The sequence below is a fragment of the Triticum aestivum genome, chromosome 6B (assembly GCF_018294505.1).
Source record: "Triticum aestivum cultivar Chinese Spring chromosome 6B, IWGSC CS RefSeq v2.1, whole genome shotgun sequence".
NCBI classification, from domain to species: Eukaryota; Viridiplantae; Streptophyta; class Magnoliopsida; order Poales; family Poaceae; genus Triticum; species Triticum aestivum.
The window spans coordinates 132,727,221-132,752,313 of NC_057810.1; positions in this window are offsets into that span (position 1 = coordinate 132,727,221).

The following is a 25,093-nucleotide window of genomic DNA, read 5'->3' on the forward strand; positions in this document are numbered from 1 at the left end:
TGGGGTCCTGGCGCACTCTATATAAGCCACCCCCCTCCTCTGGCACAAGGGTTCGCACCCCCTGTAACACTACACACATATAATCGAGTCGACCGCCTCCGGGCACCGAGACGTAGGGCTATTATTTTCTCCGTGAATGGCCTGAACTCGTAAATCTTGTGTGTACGCCTTCACCATAGCTGAGATCTTGCCTCTCCATACCTACCCCCTTTCTACTGTCAGTCTTAGGACCACGACAGTTGGCGCCCACCGTGGGGGTGGTGTCTTAGCGACTTGTTGGTGAAGTTGCAATTTTTCCGATCCCCATCATCATGGTTTCCAGCGGTGGATTGGCTGAGGGCCGCGAGATCCGTCTCGGCGCTCTCGTTTTCATCGCCGATGACTCTGCCTGACTTCAGGAAGCTCCCCTTGACGTTGAGGCGCTCCCCGTCCAAGGGGCGACGCTCTTTCGTGCATGCGTACGCAGCGTCCTTCTCCAGCAGCCATCGACCCAGTATCGGTCGGCTCCCATGGTGTCTTCTTTCCCCGCTATTCGCTACCGCAAGAGATCTGGTCGGTCATGGCTTCAGCGGTGGGTGAAACACGCGGTGGCTCGTCATTCGGCCACCCAGCAAGTCGCGACAATCGAGCCCGACGAAACTTTCTACGGCATGTTCGAGCTCTCGACTAGCTCCGTCGAGACCGCATCCGAGTGTGATAGTAGCGACCCTGTGGCTGAAGTCTTGATGGTCGACGGACCACGTAGCCCGCCTGGTTTCCGCCGCGAAGACAGCGGGGATGGTGGCGGCGATCCGTCGCGCGTCCATGAGGAGTACCATCCCGAACCCCTCTCTTCGCAGCAGAGGAAAGAACTTCGTCGCCGCAACATGGATGCACTCCACACGCCCATTGTTGGAGAAACCCCCGAGGCTCGGGCCTTGGAAGAGGTGCGCTTGGCTAATTTGGCTGAGCACACTCGACTGGAGAACCTCCAGCGCGCAGTCGATGAGCGTGCTTGGGAGTGGATCCCTGAGTCCAGTCGACGACAGCTTGTTCCGCCTCCACCTAAGGTATACCGCACTCCAATTAAAAATCTCACAGCTGCAGCCCGAATAGCAGAGTCAATTCAGCCTTCCCAATCGGAGGCTGGAAGAGGTTTGATGCAGATCCGGGCCTTACTCTGGGCAGTAGGAGAACAGAAATCAGCGGTGTCTCAGTCGCGGAATAGGATTCATAGCAGATCCGTGGTGGCGGATACAGTTCAGTCTGCCCACAGCCCAAGATCGCCCCTGCGGCGTGAAGGTCGTGGGCAACAGCAGGATCAATACAGGAACCAGGGGCAATATGATCACCAACTCGGCCGTGACGACCGTCGTCGACTGCCCACACCTCCTCCGAGGAGTGGGTCATATATGCCTCGGCAATACGATGACAAACGCCTTCACAGTGGCGAGCGCAGAGTCCCGGCCGACCCAAGAGAGCCAGGCTTTGATGCGAGATCTATTCTCGTTCAAGGTCTAGTCGACCAGAATAGAGCACATAGAGAAGACCGCGACAGAGATCGTCCGACTGACAGCAGAGTTCATGTTTCAGGTCCAGAATGTTTCAGCAGATCCATCAGGGCTGCAGTGATTCCTCCCAACTTTAGGTTGATGACCGGAGTCAGCAAGTTCATCGGAGAGTCCAAGCCGGAAACTTGGCTTGAGGATTACCGAGTGGCTGTGCAGATTGGTGGTGGAAATGATGAAGTGGCCATGAAGCATCTTCCTCTAATGTTAGAAGGGTCAGCCAGAGCGTGGTTGACTCAGTTAGCCCCAGGCAGTATATTTAGTTGGGAAGAACTTGCCCGAGTATTTGTCAGAACTTTCGAAGGTACTTGCAAGCGGCCAGCAGGGTTGACAGAATTGCAGCATTGTGTGCAGAAACCGAGTGAGACTCTAAGGGATTTCATTCAGAGGTGGACCACTTTGCATCACACAGTGGAAAATGTATCTAAGCATCTGAAGGAAATATGCCCTAGAGGCAATAATAAAGTTATTATTTATTTCCTTATAATCATGATAAATGTTTATTATTCATGCTAGAATTGTATTTACCGGAAACATAATACATGTGTGAATACATAGACAAACAAAGTGTCACTAGTATGCCTCTACTTGACTAGCTCGTTAATCAAAGATGGTTATGTTTCCTAACCATGAACAATGAGTTGTTATTTAATTAACGAGGTCACATCATTAGCAGAATGATCTGATTGACATGACCCATTCCATTAGCTTAGCACCCGATCGTTTAGTATGTTGCTATTGCTTTCTTCATGACTTATACATGTTCCTATGACTATGAGATTATGCAACTCCCGTTTACCGGAGGAACACTTTGGGTACTACCAAACGTCACAACGTAACTGGGTGATTATAAAGGAGTACTACAGGTGTCTCCAATGGTCGATGTTGGGTTGGCGTATTTCGAGATTAGGATTTGTCACTCCGATTGTCGGAGAGGTATCTCTGGGCCCTCTCGGTAATACACATCACATAAGCCTTGCAAGCATTACAACTAATATGTTAGTTGTGAGATGATGTATTACGGAACGAGTAAAGAGACTTGCCGGTAACGAGATTGAACTAGGTATTGGATACCGACGATCGAATCTCGGGCAAGTAACATACCGATGACAAAGGGAACAACGTATGTTGTTATGCGGTCTGACCGATAAAGATCTTCGTAGAATATGTAGGAGCCAATATGGGCATCCAGGTCCCGCTATTGGTTATTGACCAGAGACGTGTCTCGGTCATGTCTACATTGTTCTCGAACCCGTAGGGTCCGCACGCTTAAGGTTACGATGACAGTTATATTATGAGTTTATGCATTTTGATGTATCGGAGTCCCGGATGTGATCACGGACATTACGAGGAGTCTCGAAATGGTCGAGACGTAAAGATTGATATATTGGAAGCCTATATTTGGATATCGGAAGTGTTCCGGGTGAAATCGGGATTTTACCGGAATACCGGGAGGGTTACCGGAACCCCCCGGGAGCTATTTGGGCCATAGTGGGCCTTAGTGGAAAAGAGAAGGGGCTGCCCTAGATGGGCTGCGCGCCCCCCCCCTTCCCCTAGTCCTATTAGGACTAGGAGAGGTGGCCGGCCCCCTCCTCCTCTTTTCCCCTCCGAGGAATCCTAGTTGGACTAGGATTGGAGGGGGAATCCTACTCCCAGAGGGAGTAGGACTCTCCTGCGCCTCCCCCCCTTGGCCGGCCAGCCTCCCCTCCTCTCCTCCTTTATATACGGAGGCAGGGGCACCTCTAAACACACAAGTTGACACAAGTTGATCCACGTGATCTATTCCTTAGCCGTGTGCGGTGCCCCCTGCCACCATATTCCTCGATAATACTGTAGCGGAGTTTAGGTGAAGCCCTGCTGCTGTAGTTCATCAAGATCGTCACCACGCCGTCGTGCTGATGAAACTCTTCCCCGACACTTTGCTGGATCGGAGTCCGGGGATCGTCATCGAGCTGAACGTGTGCTCGAACTCGGAGGTGCCGTAGTTTCGGTGCTTGATCGGTTGGATCGAGAAGACGTACGACTACTTCCTCTACGTCGTGTCATCGCTTCCGCAGTCGGTCTGCGTTGGGTACGTAGACAATACTCTCCCCTCGTTGCTATGCATCACATGATCCTGTGTGTGCGTAGGAAATTTTTTGAAATTACTACGAAACCCAACAGTGGTATCAGAGCCTAGGTTATTTATGTTGATGTTATATGCACGAGTAGAACACAAGTGAGTTGTGGACGATACAAGTCATACTGCCTACCAGCATGTCATACTTTGGTTCGGCGGTATTGTTGGACGAGACGACCCGGACCAACCTTACGCGTACGCTTACGCGAGACCGGTTCCCTCGACGTGCTTTGCACAGAGATGGCTTGCGGGCGACTGTCTCTCCAACTTTAGTTGAACCGAGTATGGCTACGCCCGGTCCTTGAGAAGGTTAAAACGGAGTCTATTTGACAAACTATAGTTGTGGTTTTGATGCGTAGGTGAGATTGGTTCTTACTTAAGCCCGTAGCAGCCACGTAAAACATGCAACAACAAAGTAGAGGACGTCTAACTTGTTTTTGCAGGGCATGTTGTGATGTGATATGGTCAAGGCATGATGCTGAATTTTATTGTATGAGATGATCATGTTTTGTAACTGAGTTATCGGCAACTGGCAGGAGCCATATGGTTGTCGCTTTATTGTATGCAATGCAATCGCGATGTAATGCTTTACTTTATTACTAAACGGTAGTGATAGTCGTGGAAGCATAAGATTGGAGAGACGACAACGATGCTACGATGGAGATCAAGGTGTCGCGCCGGTGACGATGGTGATCATGACGGTGCTTCTGGAGATGGAGATCACAAGCACAAGATGATGATGACCATATCATATCACTTATATTGATTGCATGTGATGTTTATCTTTTTATGCATCTTATCTTGCTTTGATTGACGGTAGCATTATAAGATGATCTCTCACTAAATTATCAAGAAGTGTTCTCCCTGAGTATGCACCGTTGCCAAAGTTCGTCGTGCCCAGACACCACGTGATGATCGGGTGTGATAAGCTCTACGTCCATCTACAACGGGTGCAAGCCAGTTTTGCACACGCAGAATACTCAGGTTAAACTTGACGAGCCTAGCATATGCAGATATGGCCTCGGAACACGGAGACCGAAAGGTCGAGCGTGAATCATATAGTAGATATGATCAACATAACGATGTTCACCATTGAAAACTACTCCATCTCACGTGATGATCGGTCATGGTTTAGTTGATTTGGATCACGTAATCACTTAGAGGATTAGAGGGATGTCTATCTAAGTGAGAGTTCTTAAGTAATATGATTAATTGAACTTAAATTTATCATGAAGTTAGTCCTGGTAGTATTTTGCAAATTATGTTGTAGATCAATAGCTCGCGTTGTTGCTTCCCTGTGTTTATTTTGATATGTTCCTAGAGAAAATCATGTTGAAAGATGTTAGTAGCAATGATGCGGATTGGATCCGTGATCTGAGGTTTATCCTCATTACTACACAGAAGAATTATGTCCTTGATGCACCGCTAGGTGACGGACCTATTGCAGGAGCAGATGCAGATGTTATGAACATTTGGCTAGCTCAATATGATGACTACTTGATAGTTTAGTGCACCATGCTTAATGGCTTAGAATCGGGACTTCAAAGACGTTTTGAACGTCATGGAGCATATGAGATGTTCCAGGAGTTGAAGTTAATATTTCAAGCAAATACCCGAGTTGAGAGATATGTAGTCTCCAACAAGTTCTATAGCTAAAAGATGGAGGAGAATCGCTCAACTAGTGAGCATGTGCCCAGATTGTCTGAGTACAACAATCGCTTGAATCAAGTGGGAGATAATCTTCCAGATAAGATAGTGATTGACAGAATTCTCTAGTCACCATCACCAAGTTAGTAGAACTTCGTGATGAACTATGATATGCAAGGGATAACGGAAACGATTCCCAAGCTCTTCATAATGCGGAAATTGACGAAGGTAGAAATCGAGAAAAACATCAAGTGTTGATGGTAGACAAGACCACTAGTTTTAAGAAAAGGGCAGAGGGAAGAAGGGAACTTCAAGTAGAACGGCAAGCAAGTTGCTGCTCAAGTGAAGAAGCCCAAGTCTGGTCCTAAGCCTGAGACTAAGTGTTTCTACTGCAAAGGGACTGGTCACTGGAAGCGGAACTACCCCAAGTGATTGGCAGATAAGAAGGATGGCAAAGTGAACATAAGTATATTTTATATACATGTTATTTATGTGTACTTTACTAGTGTTTATAGCAACCCCTCAGTATTTGATACTAGTTCAGTTGCTAAGATTAGTAACTCGAAACGGGAGTTGCAGAATAAACAGAGACTAGTTAAGGGTGAAGTGACGATGTGTGTTGGAAGTGGTTCCAAGATTGATATGATCATCATCGCACACTCCCTATACTTTCGGGATTAGTGTTATTTGGTGTTTGCGTTGAGCATGAATATGATTTGATCATGTTTATTGTAATACGGTTATTCATTTAAGTAAGAGAATAAATTGTTGTTCTGTTTACATGAATAAAACCTTATATGGTTACACACCCAATGAAAATAGTTCGTTGGATCTCGATCGTAGTGATACACATAATCATAATATTGAAACCAAAAGATGCAAAGTTAATAATGATAGTGCAACTTATTTGTAGCACTACCGTTTAGGTCATATTGGTGTAAAGCGCATGAAGAAACTCCATGCTGATGGGATTTTGGAATCACTTGATTATGAATCACTTGATGCTTGCGAACCATGCCTTTTGGGCAAGATGACTAAAACGCCATTCTCCGGAACAATGAAGCAAGCAACAGATTTGTTGGAGATCATACATATTGATGTATGTGGTCCGGTGAATATTAAGGCTTGCAGCAGGTATCATTATTTTCTGACCTTCACAGATGATTTGAGCAGATATGGGGATATCTACTTGATGAAACATAAGTTTGAAACATTTGAACAGTTGAAAGAATTTCAGAGTGAAGTGGAAAATCATCGTGACAAGAAAATAAAGTTTCTACGATCTGATCGCGGAGACAAATATTTGAGTTACGAGTTTGGTCTTCAATTAAAACAATGTGGAATAGTTTCACAAACTCATGCCACATGGAACACCACGGCATAATGGTGTGTCCGAACGTCATAACCGTACTTTATTGGATATAGTGCAATCTATGATGTCTCTTACCGATCTACCACTATTGTTTTGGGGTTATGCATTAAAGACAGCTACATTCACGTTAAATAGGGCACCATCTAAATCCGTTGAGGCGACACCATGTGAACTATGGTTTGGCAAGAAACCTAAGCTGTCGTTTCTTAAAGTTTGGGGTTGCGATGCTTATATGAAAAAGTTTCATCCTGATAAGCTCAAACTCAAATCGGAGAAGTGCGTCTTCATAGGATATCCAAAGGAAACTATTGGATACACCTTCTATCACAGATCCGAAGGCAAGACTTTTGTTGCTAAATTCGGAAACTTTCTGGAGAAGGGGTTTCTCTCGAAAGAAGTGAGTGGGAGGAAAGTAGAACTTGATGAGGTAACTGTACCTTCTCCCTTATTGGAAAGTAGTTCATCACAGAAATCTGTTCCTGTGACTACTACACCAATTAGTGAGGAAGCTAATGATGATGATCATGTAACTTCAGATCAAGTTACTACCAAATCTCGTAGGTAAGCCAGAGTGAGATCCGCACCAGAGTGGTACGGTAATCCTGTTCTGGAAGTCATGTTACTAGACCATGACATACTTGCGAACTATGAGGAAGCAATGATGAGCCCAGATTCCGCGAAATGGTTTGAGGTCATGAAATCTGAGATATAATCCATGTATGAGAACAAAGTATGGACTTTGGTTGACTTGCCCGATGATCGGCAAGCCATAGAAAATAAATGGATCTTCAAGAGGAAGACGGACGCTGATAGTAGTGTTACTATCTACAAAGCTAGAATTGTCGCAAAAAAGGTTTTCGACAAGTTCAAGGTGTTGACTACGATGAGATTTTCTCACTCGTATCTATGCTTAAGTCTGTCCAAATCATGTTAGCAATTGCCGCATTTTATGAAATCTGGCAAATGGATAAACAAAACTGCATTCCTTAATGGATTTATTAAAGAAGAGTTGTATATGATGCAACCAGAAGGTTTTGTCAATCCTAAAGGTGCTAACAAAATGTGCAAAGCTCCAGCGATCCATCTATGGACTGGTGCAAGCCTCTCGGAGTTGGAATATACGCTTTGATGAGTTGATCGAAGCCTATGGTTTTATACAGACTTTTTGAGAAGCCTGTATTTACAATAAAGTGAGTGGGAGCACTACAGCCTTTCTGATTAGTATATGTGAGTGACATATTGTTGATCAGAAATGATGTAGAATTTTTCTGCAAAGCATAAAGGAGTGTTTTAAAGGAGTTCTTTAAAAGGAAAAAACCTCAGTAAAAGCTACTTACATATTAAGCATCAAGATCTATTGAGATAGATCAAGACGCTTGATAAGATTTTCAATGAGTACATACCTTGGCAAGATTTTGAAATAGTTCAAAATGGAACAGTCAAAGAAAGAGTTCTTGCCTGTGTTGCAAAGGTATGAAATTGAGTAAGACTCAAATCCCGACCACAGCAGAAAATAGAAAAAAAATGAGAAGTCATTCCCTATGCCTCAGTCATAGGTTCTATAAAGTATGCTATGCTATGTACCCGAACTATTGTATACCTTGCTCAGTATTTGACAAGGGAGTACAATAGTGATCTAGGAGTAGATCACTGGAAGCGGCCAGCAGGGTTGACAGAATTGCAGCATTGTGTGCAGAAACCGAGTGAGACTCTAAGGGATTTCATTCAGAGGTGGACCACTTTGCATCACACAGTGGAAAATGTATCTAAGCATCTGAAGGAAATATGCCCTAGAGGCAATAATAAAGTTATTATTTATTTCCTTATAATCATGATAAATGTTTATTATTCATGCTAGAATTGTATTTACCGGAAACATAATACATGTGTGAATACATAGACAAACAAAGTGTCACTAGTATGCCTCTACTTGACTAGCTCGTTAATCAAAGATGGTTATGTTTCCTAACCATGAACAATGAGTTGTTATTTGATTAACGAGGTCACATCATTAGAAGAATGATCTGATTGACATGACCCATTCCATTAGCTTAGCACCCGATCGTTTAGTATGTTGCTATTGCTTTCTTCATGACTTATACATGTTCCTATGACTATGAGATTATGCAACTCTTGTTTACCGGAGGAACACTTTGGGTACTACCAAACGTCACAACGTAACTGGGTGATTATAAAGGAGTACTACAGGTGTCTCCAATGGTCGATGTTGGTTTGGCGTATTTCGAGATTAGGATTTGTCACTCCGATTGTCGGAGAGGTATCTCTGGGCCCTCTCGGTAATACACATCACATAAGCCTTGCAAGCATTACAACTAATATGTTAGTTGTGAGATGATGTATTACGGAACGAGTAAAGAGACTTGCCGGTAACGAGATTGAACTAGGTATTGGATACCGACGATCGAATCTCGGGCAAGTAACATACCGATGACAAAGGGAACAACGTATGTTGTTATGCGGTCTGACCGATAAAGATCTTCGTAGAATATGTAGGAGCCAATATGGGCATCCAGGTCCCGCTATTGGTTATTGACCAGAGACGTGTCTCGGTCATGTCTACATTGTTCTCGAACCCGTAGGGTCCGCACGCTTAAGGTTACGATGACAGTTATATTATGAGTTTATGCATTTTGATGTACCGAAGGTTGTTCGGAGTCCCGGATGTGATCACGGACATGACGAGGAGTCTCGAAATGGTCGAGACGTAAAGATTGATATATTGGAAGCCTATATTTGGATATCGGAAGTGTTCCGGGTGAAATCGGGATTTTACCGGAATACCGGGAGGGTTACCGGAACCCCCCGGGAGCTATTTGGGCCATAGTGGGCCTTAGTGGAAAAGAGAAGGGGCTGCCCTAGATGGGCTGCGGGCCCCCCCTTCCCTTAGTCCTATTAGGACTAGGAGAGGTGGCCGGCCCGCTCCTCCTCTTTTCCCCTCCGAGGAATCCTAGTTGGACTAGGATTGGAGGGGGAATCCTACTCCCAGAGGGAGTAGGACTCTCCTGCGCCTCCCCCCCTTGGCCGGCCAGCCTCCCCTCCTCTCCTCCTTTATATACGGAGGCAGGGGCACCTCTAAACACACAAGTTGACACAAGTTGATCCACGTGATCTATTCCTTAGCCGTGTGCGGTGCCCCCTGCCACCATATTCCTCGATAATACTGTAGCGGAGTTTAGGTGAAGCCCTGCTGCTGTAGTTCATCAAGATCGTCACCACACTGTCGTGCTGACGAAACTCTTCCCCGACACTTTGCTGGATCGGAGTCCGGGGATCGTCATCGAGCTGAACGTGTGCTCAAACTCGGAGGTGCCGTAGTTTCGGTGCTTGATCGGTTGGATCGAGAAGACGTACGACTACTTCCTCTACGTCGTGTCATCGCTTCCGCAGTTGGTCTGCGTTGGGTACGTAGACAATACTCTCCCCTCGTTGCTATGCATCACATGATCCTGTGTGTGCGTAGGAAATTTTTTGAAATTACTACGAAACCCAACAGCATCAAGCAGTGTGTGCCTTCAAGGAAGGCGTTAAATATCGAGAGCTGGTCCTGAAGTTCGGTCGGATTGGAGATATGACTCTGACTCGGATGATGGAAATAGCCACCCGGTACGTAACGGGGAAGAAGAGGATCGACTCCGCAGCGAAAAGGGTAAACCAGTCGGCCAAGACGCCGGCGGGGGTAATTCCAATTGGAAACAGAAACGTAAGGCCAAGCCTGCAGCACCCGGTGAAATTGCAGCAGTGGTTCAAGGAAAGTTTAAAGGAAAACCTAAGGGGCCCTGGACCCCTAAGAAGGTAACAGATCAAGAGGGAAATGATATGTTGGATTTACCATGTCACATTCATACGAAGAAGGATGAAGAAGGTAATCTGATTTATCCTAAACACACCACTCGACAATGCCGACTCCTGATCCAGCAATTCCGAGAGAAACAACCCAGTAAGAAAGAGAAAGAATCAGACAAGGACGAGGACGAAGTGGAAGACGATGGATATCCTAAAGTCAATTCCACCCTGGTGATTTTTGCTGATGTTGAGAGCAAAAGTCGATTGAAAGTTATCAACAGAGAAGTAAATATGGTTGCTCCGGCGACGACGACCACATACCTGAAATGGTCACAAACAACCATCACATTTGACCAGTCTGATCACCCAGCGCGTATAGCCACCCCTGGGAGGCAAGCGTTGGTGGTCGACCCAGTGGTCAAAGGCACTCGACTGACCAAAGTGCTAATGGATGGTGGTAGCGGCCTGAATATCCTTTATGCTGAAACCTTGAAGGGGATGGGCATTCCAATGTCCAGACTTAGCGAGAGCAATATGAGTTTTCATGGCGTTATCCCTGGAAAGAAAGCCGAATCACTCGGCCAGATCGCCCTTGACATGGTTTTCGGTGATTCCAAGAATTATTGTAAGGAAAAGTTGACATTTGAAGTTGTGGATTTCCAGAGTGCTTATCATGCTATTCTGGGTAGGCCTGCCTATGCGTGCTTTATGGCTCGACCATGTTACGTGTACCTCAAGCTGAAGATGCCTGGCCCAGAGGTGTGATCACAGTCATTGGCAATCAGCAGAAAGCAGAGGAATGCTTCCAGAAGGGTTCCAAAATCGCCGATGCACAAATGGCAGCAGTTGAATTGCAGGAGTATCAGAAAAATACAGATCCGAATGATTTGTTACGGGCCAAGAAGCCTGCCATAGACTCTGCATTTCAGTCATCTGGAGAAATGAAGCCGATTCATATTCACGCGACCGATCCCAATGCTGCACCGACTCATATCTCAACAACGCTCGACATCAAATAGGAAGAAGCGCTCATCCAGTTCCTTCATGAGAACTGGGACATCTTTGCATGGAAACCTTCTAAGATGCCGGGTGTACCCAGGGGACTGGCTGAGCATCATTTGCATGTCGATCCAAAGGCAAAACCCGTCAAAGAGCATCTTCGACGGTCCGTCGTGCAGAAGAGAGAAGCAATTGGCGAGGAAGTGGCTCGGCTCCTAGCATCAGAGTTCATCCGAGAGATCTACCACTCCGAGTGGCTTGCCAATGTGGTCATGGTCCCTAAGAAGGACGATTCACTTCATATGTGCATTGATTTCAAGCATATCAATCGGGCCCGCCCGAAAGATTATTTCCCTCTCCCCCGCATCGATCAGATTGTTTGACTCGACTGCAGGGTGTGAGCGCTTGTCTTTTCTAGATGCATATTTCGGGTATCATTAGATCCGACTGTATGGTATCGATGAAATAAAAATAGCTTTCATCACCCCATTCGGGTGCTTTTGCTATGTCACCAGGCCATTTGGTCTCAAAAATGTCGGCGCCACATTCATGAGGATGATTCAGAAGTGCCTGCTCACTCAAATCAGTCGGAATGTTGAAGCATATATGGATGACATTGTGGTCAAGTCGTGTAAAGGTTCCGACCTGCTGACTGACCTCGCAAAAACCTTTGCCAACCTAAGAAGGTATGATATCAAGCTTAATCCATCGAAGTGCATACTCGGAGTCGCAGTGGAAAGTTACTCAGTTTCCTCGTTTCCAAACGAGGGATCGACGCGTACCCAGAAAAAGTTGGTGCCATCCTCCGAATGAAATGCCCTGTGCGTGTGCATGACGTTCAGAAGCTTACTGGTTGTTTGGCCGCCTTGAGTCGATTCATTTCTTGTCTCGGTGAAAAGGCTTTACCTCTTTACCGATTGATGAAGAAATCTGATAAGTTCAAGTGGACTGATGAAGCTGACGCAGCGTTTGCAGAGCTCAAAACCCTGCTTTCCACCCAGCCGGTGCTTGCTGTGCCAATCAGCAAAGAGCCTTTACTGCTTTACATTGCAGTCACTGGACAAGTTGTCAGTACAGTACTCACGATCGAGCGGGAAGAAGAAGGAAAAGCTTATAAAGTTCAGCGCCCAGTGTATTATCTCTTTGAAGTTTTGACTCCATCCAAGCAGAGATATCGGAATTATCAGAAGCTTGTTTATGGAATCTACATGACCATGAAGAAGGTTTCACACTATTTCTCTGATCACTCCGTTACAGTCGTTAGTGATGCACCATTATCTAAAATTCTGAACAACAGAGATGCAACTGGTCGAGTGGCAAAATGGGCGATTGAACTCCTTCCATTGGATATCAAGTTTGAGGCAAAGAAAGCTATCAAGTCCCAAGCAATTGCAGATTTCCTTGCCGAGTGAATTGAGCAGCAACTGCCGACTCAAGTTCACTCGGAGCATTGGACCATGTTCTTCAATGGCTCCAAGATGCTGAATGGTTTCGGTGCTGGGGTAGTATTGGTATCCCCCCGTGGAGACAAGCTTAGCTATGTTCTCCAGATTTATTTTGATTCCTCCAACAGTGAAGCTGAATATGAAGCACTTTTATACAGGTTGCGTATGGCCATTTCACTCGGCGTCCGTCGCCTTATGGTCTATGGTGACTCGGATTTGGTGGTTAATCAAGTGATGAAAGAGTGGGAAGTCAGGAGCCCGGCTATGACTGGTTATTGCAATGCAGTAAGGAAATTGGATAAGAAGTTTGAAGGGTTGGAGCTTCACCATATACCCCGACTGAAAAATCAAGCTGCAGATGAATTGGCAAAGATAGGATCCAAGAGAGAGACCATTCCCAGCAATGTGTTTTTGGAGCATATTCACTCACCTTCAGTTCAGGAAGATCCTTTCACTGAAGAGCCCCCACAGCCTAAGAGTGCCACAGATCCGACTGAAGTTGAAGTCCCAGCCGTAGTCGACTTAATCATGGAGGTTTTGGTCGTCACTCTTGACTGGACAGTACCATACATTGCATACATTCTTAGGAAAGAACTTCCAGAGGATGAAGAAGAGGCTCGACAGATCGTCCGATGATCTAAAGCCTTTACTGTGATAAAAGGTCAGTTGTTCAGAGAAAGTGTAACTGGAGTCTGCCAGAAATGCATCACGCCAGAAGAAGGCCAAATGATCCTCAATGATATTCACTCGGGTACCTGTGGTCACCATGCGTCCTCTCGGACCATCGTGGCCAAAGCATAGCGAGCCGGATTTTATTGGCCACACGCCAACGAGATGGTGAAAGAAATAGTAGACAAATGTGAAGGCTGTCAGTTTTACTCCAACATGTTCCATAAACATGCGTCAGCTCTGAAGATTATTCCACTCATCTTGCCTTTCGCTGTCTGGGGATTGGATATGGTTGGACCTCTGAGGACTGGCAGGAGTGGATTTACCCATGTGCTGGTAGCAGTCGACAAGTTTACCAAATGGATTGAAGCCAAGCCCATTAAAAACCTTGAAGCAAGTACAACTGTAAGTTTCATGAGAGAATTGACATTTAGATATAGTGTTCTGCACAGCATCATCACTGATAATGGGTTGAACTTTGATTATGACGAGTTCAGAGCCTTTTGTGCTTCCCAAGGTATGAGGGTCGACTACGCTTCAGTCGCCCATCCTCACTCAAATGGGCAGGCTGAAAGAGCAAATGGATTGATTCTAAAAGGGCTGAAACCCCGATTGATGCGTGACCTCAAGCATGCAGCAGGTGCATGGGTCGATGAACTTCCATCAGTACTTTGGGGATTGAGGACAACTCCTAATCGGTCGACTGGACGAACTCCATTCTTCTTAGTCTATGGAGCTGAAGCTGTACTCCCGAGTGATTTGCATCACAATGAACCCCGAGTGATTTGCATCACAATGCACCCCGAGTCGAACTTTTCTCAGAAGAAGAAGCGGAAAAGGCTCGGCAAGATGCAGTCGATCTGCTGGAAGAGAAAATAGAGATGGCCTTGATTCGGTCGACCATTTATCAGCAAGACCTGCGTCGATTCCACGCCAGAAACGTAAGGGGTCGGGCATTTCAGGAGGGAGACTTGGTTCTTCAAGTGGACCAACAAAAACCACACAAGCTCGCTCCTGCTTGGGAAGGCGCCTTCGTCGTCACCAAAGTGCTCCACAACGGAGCATATCGTATTTTCAACGTCGAACACAATAAAGACGAGCCACGTGCTTGGAATTCGGAGCTGCTCTGCCCCGTTTACTCTTAAGCATTCAGACTGTTGAGATGTAATAAGAAATACCTTCTAGTTTGATTATCAAAGACATGATTTTGTAGTCTTCCGAATGATTGTTGTTCATTTTTTACATGTTCTAAATCCCCCAGTGGGTGCCTTAGTCGCGAATCCGTTTCGCCTAAATTGAAAAGAAAAATCCTACCGAGTGGTGAGCAAGCCTCTCACTCGGGGGCTTAGCTGCGAATCCGTTTCACCTAAGTTGAAAAGAAAAATCCTACCGAGTGATGAGCAAGCCTCTCACTCGGGGGCTTAGCTGCAGTCCAGTACTCGCCTAAGTTTGAAAAATCCTACCGAGTGGTGAGAAATCCTCACACTCGGGGGTTAGCTGCAGTCCAGTACTCGCCTAAGTTCGAAAAATCCCACCGAGTGATGAGCAAGCCTCCCACTCGGGGGCTTAGCTGCAGTCCAGTAGTCGCCTAAGTTTGAAAAATGATACCGAGTGGTGAGCAATCCTCACACTCGGGGGCTTACCTGCAGTCCAGTACTCGCCTAAGTTTGAAAAATCCTACCGAGTGGTGAGCAAGCCTCCCACTCGGAGGCTTAGTTGCAGTCTAGTACTCGCCTAAGTTTGAAAAATCCTACCGAGTGATGAGCAAGCCTCTCACTCGGGGGCTTAGTAGCAGTCCAGTACTCGCCTAAGTTTGAAAAATTATACCGAGTGGTGAGCAATCCTCACACTCGGGGGCTTAGTTGCAGTCCCATACTCGCCTAAGTATGAAAAATCCTACTGAGTGGTGAGCAATCCTCTCATTTGGAGGCTTAGCTGCAGTCCAGTACTCGCCGAAGTTTGAAAAATCCTATCGAATGGCGAGCAATCCTCACACTCGGAGGCTTAGATGCAGTCTAGTACTCGCCTAAGTTTGAAAAATCCTACGTGGTGAGCAATCCTCACACTCGGGGGGCTTAGCTGCAGTCCAGTACTCGCCTAAGTTTGAAAAATCCTACCAAGTGGTGAGCAATCCTCACACTCGGAGGCTTAGCTGCTTTCCAGTACTCGCCTAAGTTTGGAAAATCCTATCGAGTGGTGAGCAATCCTCACACTCGGGGGCTTAGCTGCAGTCCCATACTCGCCAAAATATGAAAAGTCCTACCGAGTGGTGAGCAATCCTCTCACTCGGAGGCTTAGCTGCAGTCCAGTACTCACCTAAGTTTGAAAAATCCTATCGAGTGGCGAGCAATCCTCACACTCGGAGGCTTAGCTGCAGTCCAGTACTCACCTAAGTTTGAAAAATACTACCGAGTGGTGAGCAATCCTTACACTCGGGGGCTTAGCTGCAGTCCCGTACTCGCGTAAGTATGAAAATCCTACCAACTGGTGAGCAATCCTCCCACTTGGGGTCTTAGCCATATGCTCCATTCCGATCCACAAGGACAGCAAGGTGCAGGTAGGCCTCGACCCCCTCCTCAGAGCTGCACCATCAAGAAGAAGGACGAGATTGAGCGTGTTGCCAAGCCAAATCACTTTCTGGAACGTCAAGACCATTGATGAGTGCCTTGCTGATGAGTTGATCAATGCTGCCAAGGACTCGTCAAACAGCTAACGCCACGGCGAACCACTTTCACGAACGTCAAGACCATTGCTGAGTGCCTTGCTGATGAGCTGATCAATGCAGCCGAAGGGCTCATCCAACGGCTGCTCCAATCCGATCTGCAAGGACGACGAGGAATGGGTCGACTGCGACCTCTTCCTCAGAACCACATCAAAAATACAAGAGCTAACCCGAGTGAAGAACAAGTTCCACTCAAAGACAAAACACAACATATTCAAAGATAAACCAAGTTCAGATAAATCCAAAGGTTCTGAACCACAGATTAAAGTGCTCGGGCATCAAGCCGGAAGGAGTTTTCAGCGATTAAAAAATCACTCGGCATTCCGAGGCAAATAAAGGTGAAGCATAATGTTTTTCACTCGTCAGGAGAAGGGCTGGCTAGATCACAGAAGCTGTCAAGGTCAATGCTGTCTGTAATGCGAGTGGCAGCCTCAAGTAAGGTGTCCAAGAAGGATTGGAAGGAGTGCTTCTTAGTATTCGCGACCTTGAGGGCCGCCATCTTGTCTTCTCTGGCATCCTTGCAGTGCACTCGGACCAATGACAGGGCAACGTCAGCGCCACAACGAGCAGATGACTTTCATAACCCACAAGTGTAGGGGATAATTGTAGCCTCTTTCGATAAGTAAGAGTGTAGAACCCAATGAGGAGCTAAAGGTAGAACAAACACTCTCTCAAGTCCTATCTGCCACTGATACGACTCTACGCACGCTTAGTGTTCGCTTTACCTAGAACAAGTATGATACTAGAAGTACTTTGTAGGTGTTGTTGGATAGGTTTGCAAGAATATAAAGAACGCATAAATAAAAAGTAGGGGTTGTTTAGAGAAAGATGCAATAAAGTAAATATAGCGAGTGTGGAAAAGTGGTGGTAGGAGTTGTGAAATTGTCCCTAAGCAATGGACTACGTTACTAGACCAGTAATCACTATTGCAATTCTACCTAAGGGAGAGGCATAAGCTAACATACTTTCTCTTCTTGGATCATATGCACTTATGATTGGAACTCTAGCAAGCATCCGCAACTACTAAAGATCATTAAGGTAAAACCCAACCATAGCATTAAAGTATCAAGTCCTCTTTATCCCATACGCAAACAACCTACTTACTCTGGTCTGTGCTTCTGTCACTCCGCCACCCACCATAAGCAAATCATGAACATATTGCAAACCCTTCAACGGGGATCCCCCACGCTTGCACGACACGGAGAGCACCATAGGACAGCACCAATAATAAAACATGCAACTAAAACCAATCATAGCAATTCATCAATCATCGATAGGACAATGGAAATCTACTCAGACATCATAGGATGGCAACACATCATTGGATAATAATATGAAGCATAAAGCACCATGTTCAAGTAGAGGGTACAGCGGGTTGCGGGAGAGTGGACCGCTGAATATAGAAGGGGGTAGGTGATGGAGATGTTGGTGAAGATGATGGCGGTGTTGGTGTAGATCGCAGTGATGATGATGGCCGCCAGCGGCGTTCCGGCGCCACCGAAAGCAAGGGGGAGAGAGCCCCCCTTCTTCTTCTTCTTCTTCATTGACCTCCTCCCTAGATGGGGGAAGGGTTTACCCTCTGGTCCTTGGCTCCCATGGTGTGGGAGGGGCGAGAGCCCCTCCGAGATTGGATCTGTCTCTCTGTCTCTCACTGTTTCTGCATTCTCAGATTCTCCCCTTCCACCGTTTCTTTTATATCCAGAGATCCGTAACTCCGATTGGGGTGAATCTTTCGCCCAGATTTTTCTCATAAAATTAGCTTTCTAGCGGCAAAAGAAGAGCGTCAACCGCCTTACGGGGTGCCCAGGAGAGTCCAGGGCACGCCTGCCTCCCTGGGGCATGCCCCCTGTCTCGTGAACCCCTCGGGCACCGTCTCGCGTTGATTTTACTTCCCAAAAATCACAAATATTCCAAAATAATTCTCCGCTGGTTTTATCCCGTTTGGACTCCATTTGACATTGGGTTTCTGCGAAACATAAAACATGCAACAAACAGGAACTAGCACTGGGCACTGGATCAATATGTTAGTCCCAAAAATAGTATAAAAAGTTACCAAAAGTATATGAAAGTTGAATAATATTGGCATGAAACAATCAAAAATTATAGATACGACAGAGACGTATCAGCATCCCCAAGCTTAATTCATGCTCGTCCTCGAGTAGGTAAATGATGAAAAAGATAATTTTTGATGTGGAATGCTACCTAGCATAATCTTGATCATATATCTAATCATGGCATGAATATTAAGACACGAGTGATTCAAAGCAATAGTCAATCATTTGACATCAAAACAATAATACTTCGAGCGTACTAATAAAGCAATCATGTCTTTTCAAAACAACATGGCCAAAGCAAGCTTATCCCTACAAAATCATATATTTTGGCCATGCTTCATTTTCGTCACACAAAATGCTCCCATCATGCACAACCCCGATGACAAGCCGAGCAATTGGTTCATACTTTTTAACGCCCTTCAGCTTTTTCAACCCTCATGCAATACATGAGTGCAAGCCATGGATATAGCACTATAGGTGGAATAGAATATGATGGTGGAGGTTTATATGGAGAATACAAAAAAGGGAGAAAGTCTCACATCGACGCGGCTAATCAACAGGTTATGGAGATGCCCATCAATTGATGCCAATGCGAGGAGTAGGGATTGCCATGCAACGGATGCACTAAGAGCTATAAGTGTATGAAAGCTCAACAAAAGAAACTAAGTGGGTGTGCATCCAACTTGCTTGCTCATGAAGACCTAGGGCAATTCAGGAAGCCCATCGTTGGAATATACAAGCCAAGTTCTATAATGAAAATTCCCACTAGTATATGAAAGTGATAACATAGGAGACTCTCTATATGAAGAACATGGTGCTACTCTGAAGCACAAGTGTGGTAAAAGGATAGTAACATTGCCCCTTTTATTTTTTTCTTTCTTTTTGGGCGGGCTTCTTTGGCCTCTTTTTTTATTTTTTTATTTTTTTATGGGGCAATGCTCTATAATGATGATTATCACACTTTTATTTACTTACAACTCGATACTAGAACAAAGATATGACTCTATATGAATGCCTCTGGCGGTGTACCGGGATGTGCAATGATCTAGCATAGCAATGACATCAAAAAACGGACAAGCCAGGAAAGCATCATGCTAGCTATCTTACGATGATGCAAAGCAATATGACAATGAATGCTCAAGTCATGTATATGATGATGATGGAAGTTGCATGGCAATATATCTCTGAATGGCTATGGAAATGCCATGATAGGTAGGTATGGTGGCTGTTTTGAGGAGGGTATATGGTGGGTGTATGGTACCGGTGAAAGTTGCGCGACACAAGAGAGGTTAGCAATGGTGGAAGGGTGAGAGTGCGTATAATCCATGGACTCACATTAGTCATAAAGAACTCATATACTTATTGCAAAAGTTTATTAGCCCTCGAAGCAAAGTACTACTACGCATGCCCCTAGGGAGATAGATTGGTAGGAAAAGACCATCGCTCGTCCCCGACCGCCACTCATAAGAAAGACAATCAAAGAAACACCCCATGCTTCAAATTTGTCACACAACGGTTACCATACGTGCATGCTACGGGACTTGCAAACATCAACACAAGTGTCTCTACAATCCACAACTACCCACTAGCATAACTCTAATATCACCATCTTTATATCCCAAAACTATTGCAAGGAATTAAACATATCATATTTAGTGATCTACAAGTTTATGTAGGATTTTATGACTAACCATGTGAATGACCAATCCTGTCATCTCTCTAAATAGATATAAGTGAAGCAAGAGAGTTTAATTCTTTCTACAAAAGATATGCCCACGCTCTAACAATTATAAGTGAAGCAAAAGAGGGGATGCCTTCTGGGGCATCCCCAAGCTTAGACGCTTGAGTCTCCTTGAATATTTACTTGGGGTGCCTTGGGCATCCCAAGCTTGAGCTCTTGCCTCTCTTCTTTTTCCTCATATCGAGACCTCCTCGATCAAACACTTCATCCACACAAAACTTCAACAGAAAACTCGGTAAGATCCGTTAGTATAATAAAGCAAATCACTACTCTAAGTACTATTGAAACTAATTCATATTTTGTTTTTACATTGTTTCTACTGTAATATAGATTTTCCATGGCTTAATCCACTGATATAAATTGATAGATTCATCAAAACAAGCAAACTATGCATCAAAAACAGAATCTGTCAAAAATAGAACAGTCTGTAGAAATCTGAACATTCACCATACTTCTGGTACCCCAAAAATTCTACAGAAATTAGGACAAATAAAAAATTTGTACAGCAAGACAGTGCCAAAAAGAATCAGAACCATTTGATGTTCCAGTTAAAAATTTAAAATCGCGCACTACAGCCAAAGTTTCTGTCCTGCACCGTACAAACCAACAAGCATTGTAAACATCCTAAAGGCAAACCTTAGCACATTATTTTTATAATACAAAGGAATTGTACAAGGGGATAATTATTTTTGATGAAAAGTTTCTGTAATTAAGATTCAGAAAGTTTCCGTGAGCATGAACAAACTTCAAGGAGCTCTCCCACTTCAACCATGCTTGTCTCTCTCACTTTCACTTTCCTTATTGAAAAGTTTTGGGTTCCCCTCTTTATTTTTTTTGTTTTTAAACTATAAGAAAGCACTCAACAGAAATAAATGACTCTCTAAAACTTTTGGGTTGTCTCCCTGCCAGCGCTTTCTTTAAAGCCATTAAGCTAGGCATATAGTGCTCAAGTAATGAATCCACCCGGATCCCAAGGTATATCAAAGCCAATTTTAATTAACAATGATTTGTGATTTAGTTGTGAGCACAAAGTAACATAAATAATGCAACAACGAAGTCTAACTCTCTTCCTATGCATCGGCATGTCATAAAAGAATAATTCATGCACACCAAGTAAAGGCCAATGCATAGTATAAGTAGTTTCTTGCAATTTTATCATATTGGAAACACAGTGTGGTGGAGATATAGTTCCTCTCTCATAATAATTGCAAGTAGGAGCAGCAAGCACATGCATATTATATCTATCAAAATTATCATGTGCAATGGTAAAAGGCAACCCATCAATATAATCCTTAATAAGCACAAATTTCTCCGATATAGTGTGGTAGGGAGAATTCAAAAAGATAATAGGACTATCATGTGTGGGTGCAATAGCAACAATTTCTTATTTAACATAAGGAACTATAGCGAGTTCATCTCCATGAGCATAATTCATATTGGTATCTTGGCCACAATCATAGCAAGTATCATCAAAAAGGGATATTTCAAAAAAATCAATGGGATCATAACAATCATCATAGCAATCATCCTTCGGTAAGCACGAAGGGGAATTAAACAATGTATGATTTGAAGAGTTACTCTCATTAGAAGGTGGGCACGGGTAGCTAATCCACTCTTCCTCCTTTTGTTCTTTGCTCTCCTCATCATCTTTTTCATCCAATGAGCTCATAGTTTCATCAATTTCTTCTTCCATAGACTCCTGCAAAATATTAGTCTCTTCTTGGACAACGGAGGAGTCCTCAATATATAGTTTATCATAGGCATTAGAAGCATAATTATCATAACAATATTCAAGTATGGCAAAATTTTCAGATTTGTAGAGAGTAGCATCATACTTTTCAATCAAAGAAGCAATTTCATAAGCACCCTTAAAAGCAATAAATTCTTCAATTTGTTGAACATCATAGTAATTATAAACACCCTTAGCATATGAAGATACGATTCCATTATCACTAAACAAGCATTGGTAGGGAAGGTGTTTCTTAGGGTTTTCAGAACAACAAGTAACATCACATATTTCACATAAAGTCCAAGCATAGCATTGCAAACGATGAATTTGATCCAGTAAAGTTTCCCTTTTTCAGATATACGGTGTCGCGCATAACAAGCATACTCATCTAAAGATTTGCCCTCGACTAAGCTAGTGGGGGTTTCAGCACGAGCACAAAGGGATCAAAGATGATCCACGTAAAAAGCTTCAGGAGTGTGATAGATTTTGAGTGGTTCTTCAACCACTGGTTCAGTAGGTACAACTACTTTTTTGGTATTTTGCGTTTCCTACCCATAACTAAAGATAGAAAACAACTAAGAACAGCAAATAAAAATTATTTAGTGATAAAGCAAACAAGCACACACGAGAATATTCACCCCATGCTATGACTCCCTGGCAACGGCGCCAGAAAAAGGTCTTGATAACCCACAAGTGTAGGGGATAATTGTAGCCTCTTTCGATAAGTAAGAGTGTCGAACCCAACGAGGAGCTAAAGGTAGAACAAATACTCTCTCAAGTCCTATCTGCCACTGATACGACTCTACGCACGCTTAGTGTTTGCTTTACCTAGAACAAGTATGAAACTAGAAGTACTTTGTAGGTGTTGTTGGATAGGTTTGCAAGAATATAAAGAACGCGTAAATAAAAAGTAGGGGTTGTTTAGATAAAGATGCAATAAAGTAAATATAGCGAGTGTGGAAAAGTGGTGGTAGGAGTTGTGAAATTGTCCCTAAGCAATTGACTACGTTACTAGACCGGTAATCACTATTGCAATTCTATTTGAGGGAGAGGCATAAGCTAACATACTTCCTCTTCTTGGATCATATGCACTTATGATTGGAACTCTAGCAAGCATCAGCAACTACTTAAGATCATTAAGGTAAAACTCAACCATAGCATTAAAGTATCAAGTCCCCTTTATCCCATACGCAAACAACCTACTTACTCGGGTCTGTGCTTCTGTCACTCACGCCACCCACCATAAGCAAATCATGAACATATTGGAAACCCTACAGCGGGGATCCCTCACGCTTGTGCGACATGGAGAGCACCATAGGACAGCACCAATAATAAAACATGCAACTCAAATCAATCATACCATTCATCAATCACTGATAGGACAATGAAAATCTACTCAGACATCATAGGATGGCAACACATCATTGGATAATAATATGAAGCATAAAGCACCAAGTTCAAGTAGAGGGTCCAGCGGGTTGTGGGAGAGTGGACCGCTGCATATAGAAGGGGGAAGATGATGCAGATGTTGGTGAAGATGATGGTGGTGTTGGTGTAGATCGCGGTGATGATGATGGCCGCCGGCGGTGTTCCGGCGCCACCGGAAGCAAGGGGAGAGAGCTCCCCTTCTTCCTCTTCTTACTTGACCCCCTCCCTAGATGGGAGAAGGGTTTCCTCTCTAGTCCTTGGCTCCCATGGCGTGGGAGGGCGACAGCCCCTCCGAGATTGGATCTGTCTCTCTGTCTCTCTCTGTTTCTGCGTTCTCAGATTCTGCCCTTCCACCGTTTCTTTTATGGGATAATTAGATTTATGCCCCTAGTTGGGTCCCAATCGTCAGTTTTACCCCTAATTCCCAAAAGTCACCGGTTCTGTCCAAGTCACTTTGCTCCTCTTATGCTTTTGCCCTTTAACCGTTTGACCTTCAGTTTGAAAACTTCATAACTAATTCATACTAAATCAGAAAAATGCAAATAAGAGACCAAAATGTTTAGAAAAACATCACCTATATGTCAGTGTCATTTGCATTCATGAAAAAAGTGTTGGAAAATGCCCATCCGAGTTTTAGCTCTTATGCTACCACCATGAATAGTAAACTCTAAAAAAATTCAAAAAAAGTCAAAACAAATTTGGTGGCAAAGAATGACAAATGTTTTAAGTGCCTGCCAAGTTTCATCAGGGAATAACTTTCGTGGGTGCCGCGGCAAAAAAACAACCAGCACTCCAAAATAGATTACTTTTTTGCCATGACTTCCATGAATGTCGTTCCCTAATGAAACCTGGCAAGCACTTAGAACATTTGTCGTTCTTTGCCACCATATTTTTTTGATTTTTTTAAAGTTTACTATTCATGGTGGTATCAAAAGACCTAAAACTTGGATGTGCACTTTCCAACACTTTTTCCATGAATGCAAATGACACTTATCGTATAGGCGATGTTTTTATGAACATTTTGGTATCTTATTTGCATTTTTCTGATTTAGTATGAATTAGTTATGAAGTTTTCAAACTGACGGTCAAACGGTCAAAGGGCTAAAGCATAAGAGGAGCAAAGTGACTTGGACAAAACCGGGGACTTTTGGGAATTAGGGGTAAAACAGACGAGTGGGATCCAACTAGGGGCATAAATCTAATTATCCCCTCTTTTATATCCGGAGATCCCTAACTCCGATCGGGGTGAATTTTTCGCCCAGATTTTTCTCATAAAATTAGCTTTCTTGCGGCAAAAGAAGAGCGGCAACTGCCTTACGGGGGTGCCCAAGAGAGTCTAGGGTGCTCCTGCCTTCCTGGGGTGCGCCCCCTGTCTCATGGCCCCCTCGGGCACCGTCTCACGTTGATTTTACTTCCCAAAAATCACAAATATTCCAAAATAATTCTTCATCCGTTTTATCCCATTTGGACTCCGTTTGATATTGGGTTTCTGTGAAACATAAAACATGCAACAAACAGGATATGAAAGTTGGGCACTGGGTCAATATGTTAGTCCCAAAAATAGTATAAAAAGTTGCCAAAAGTATATGGAAGTTGAATTTTTATATTGGTATGAAACAATCAAAAATTATAGATACAACGGAGACGTATCAGACTTCTTCCATTCCTGCACTCAGCCAGGGATCTGATTCAGTCGAGTCATCAACGATTCAAGATCTTGTGAAAGCTCCGCCTGGGGCCAGAGTTCGGCATCAACCTGAGTCATCGTCGTCTTCAGCCGAGCCAGATAAGCGACAACACTTTCCATGCGTGATTCC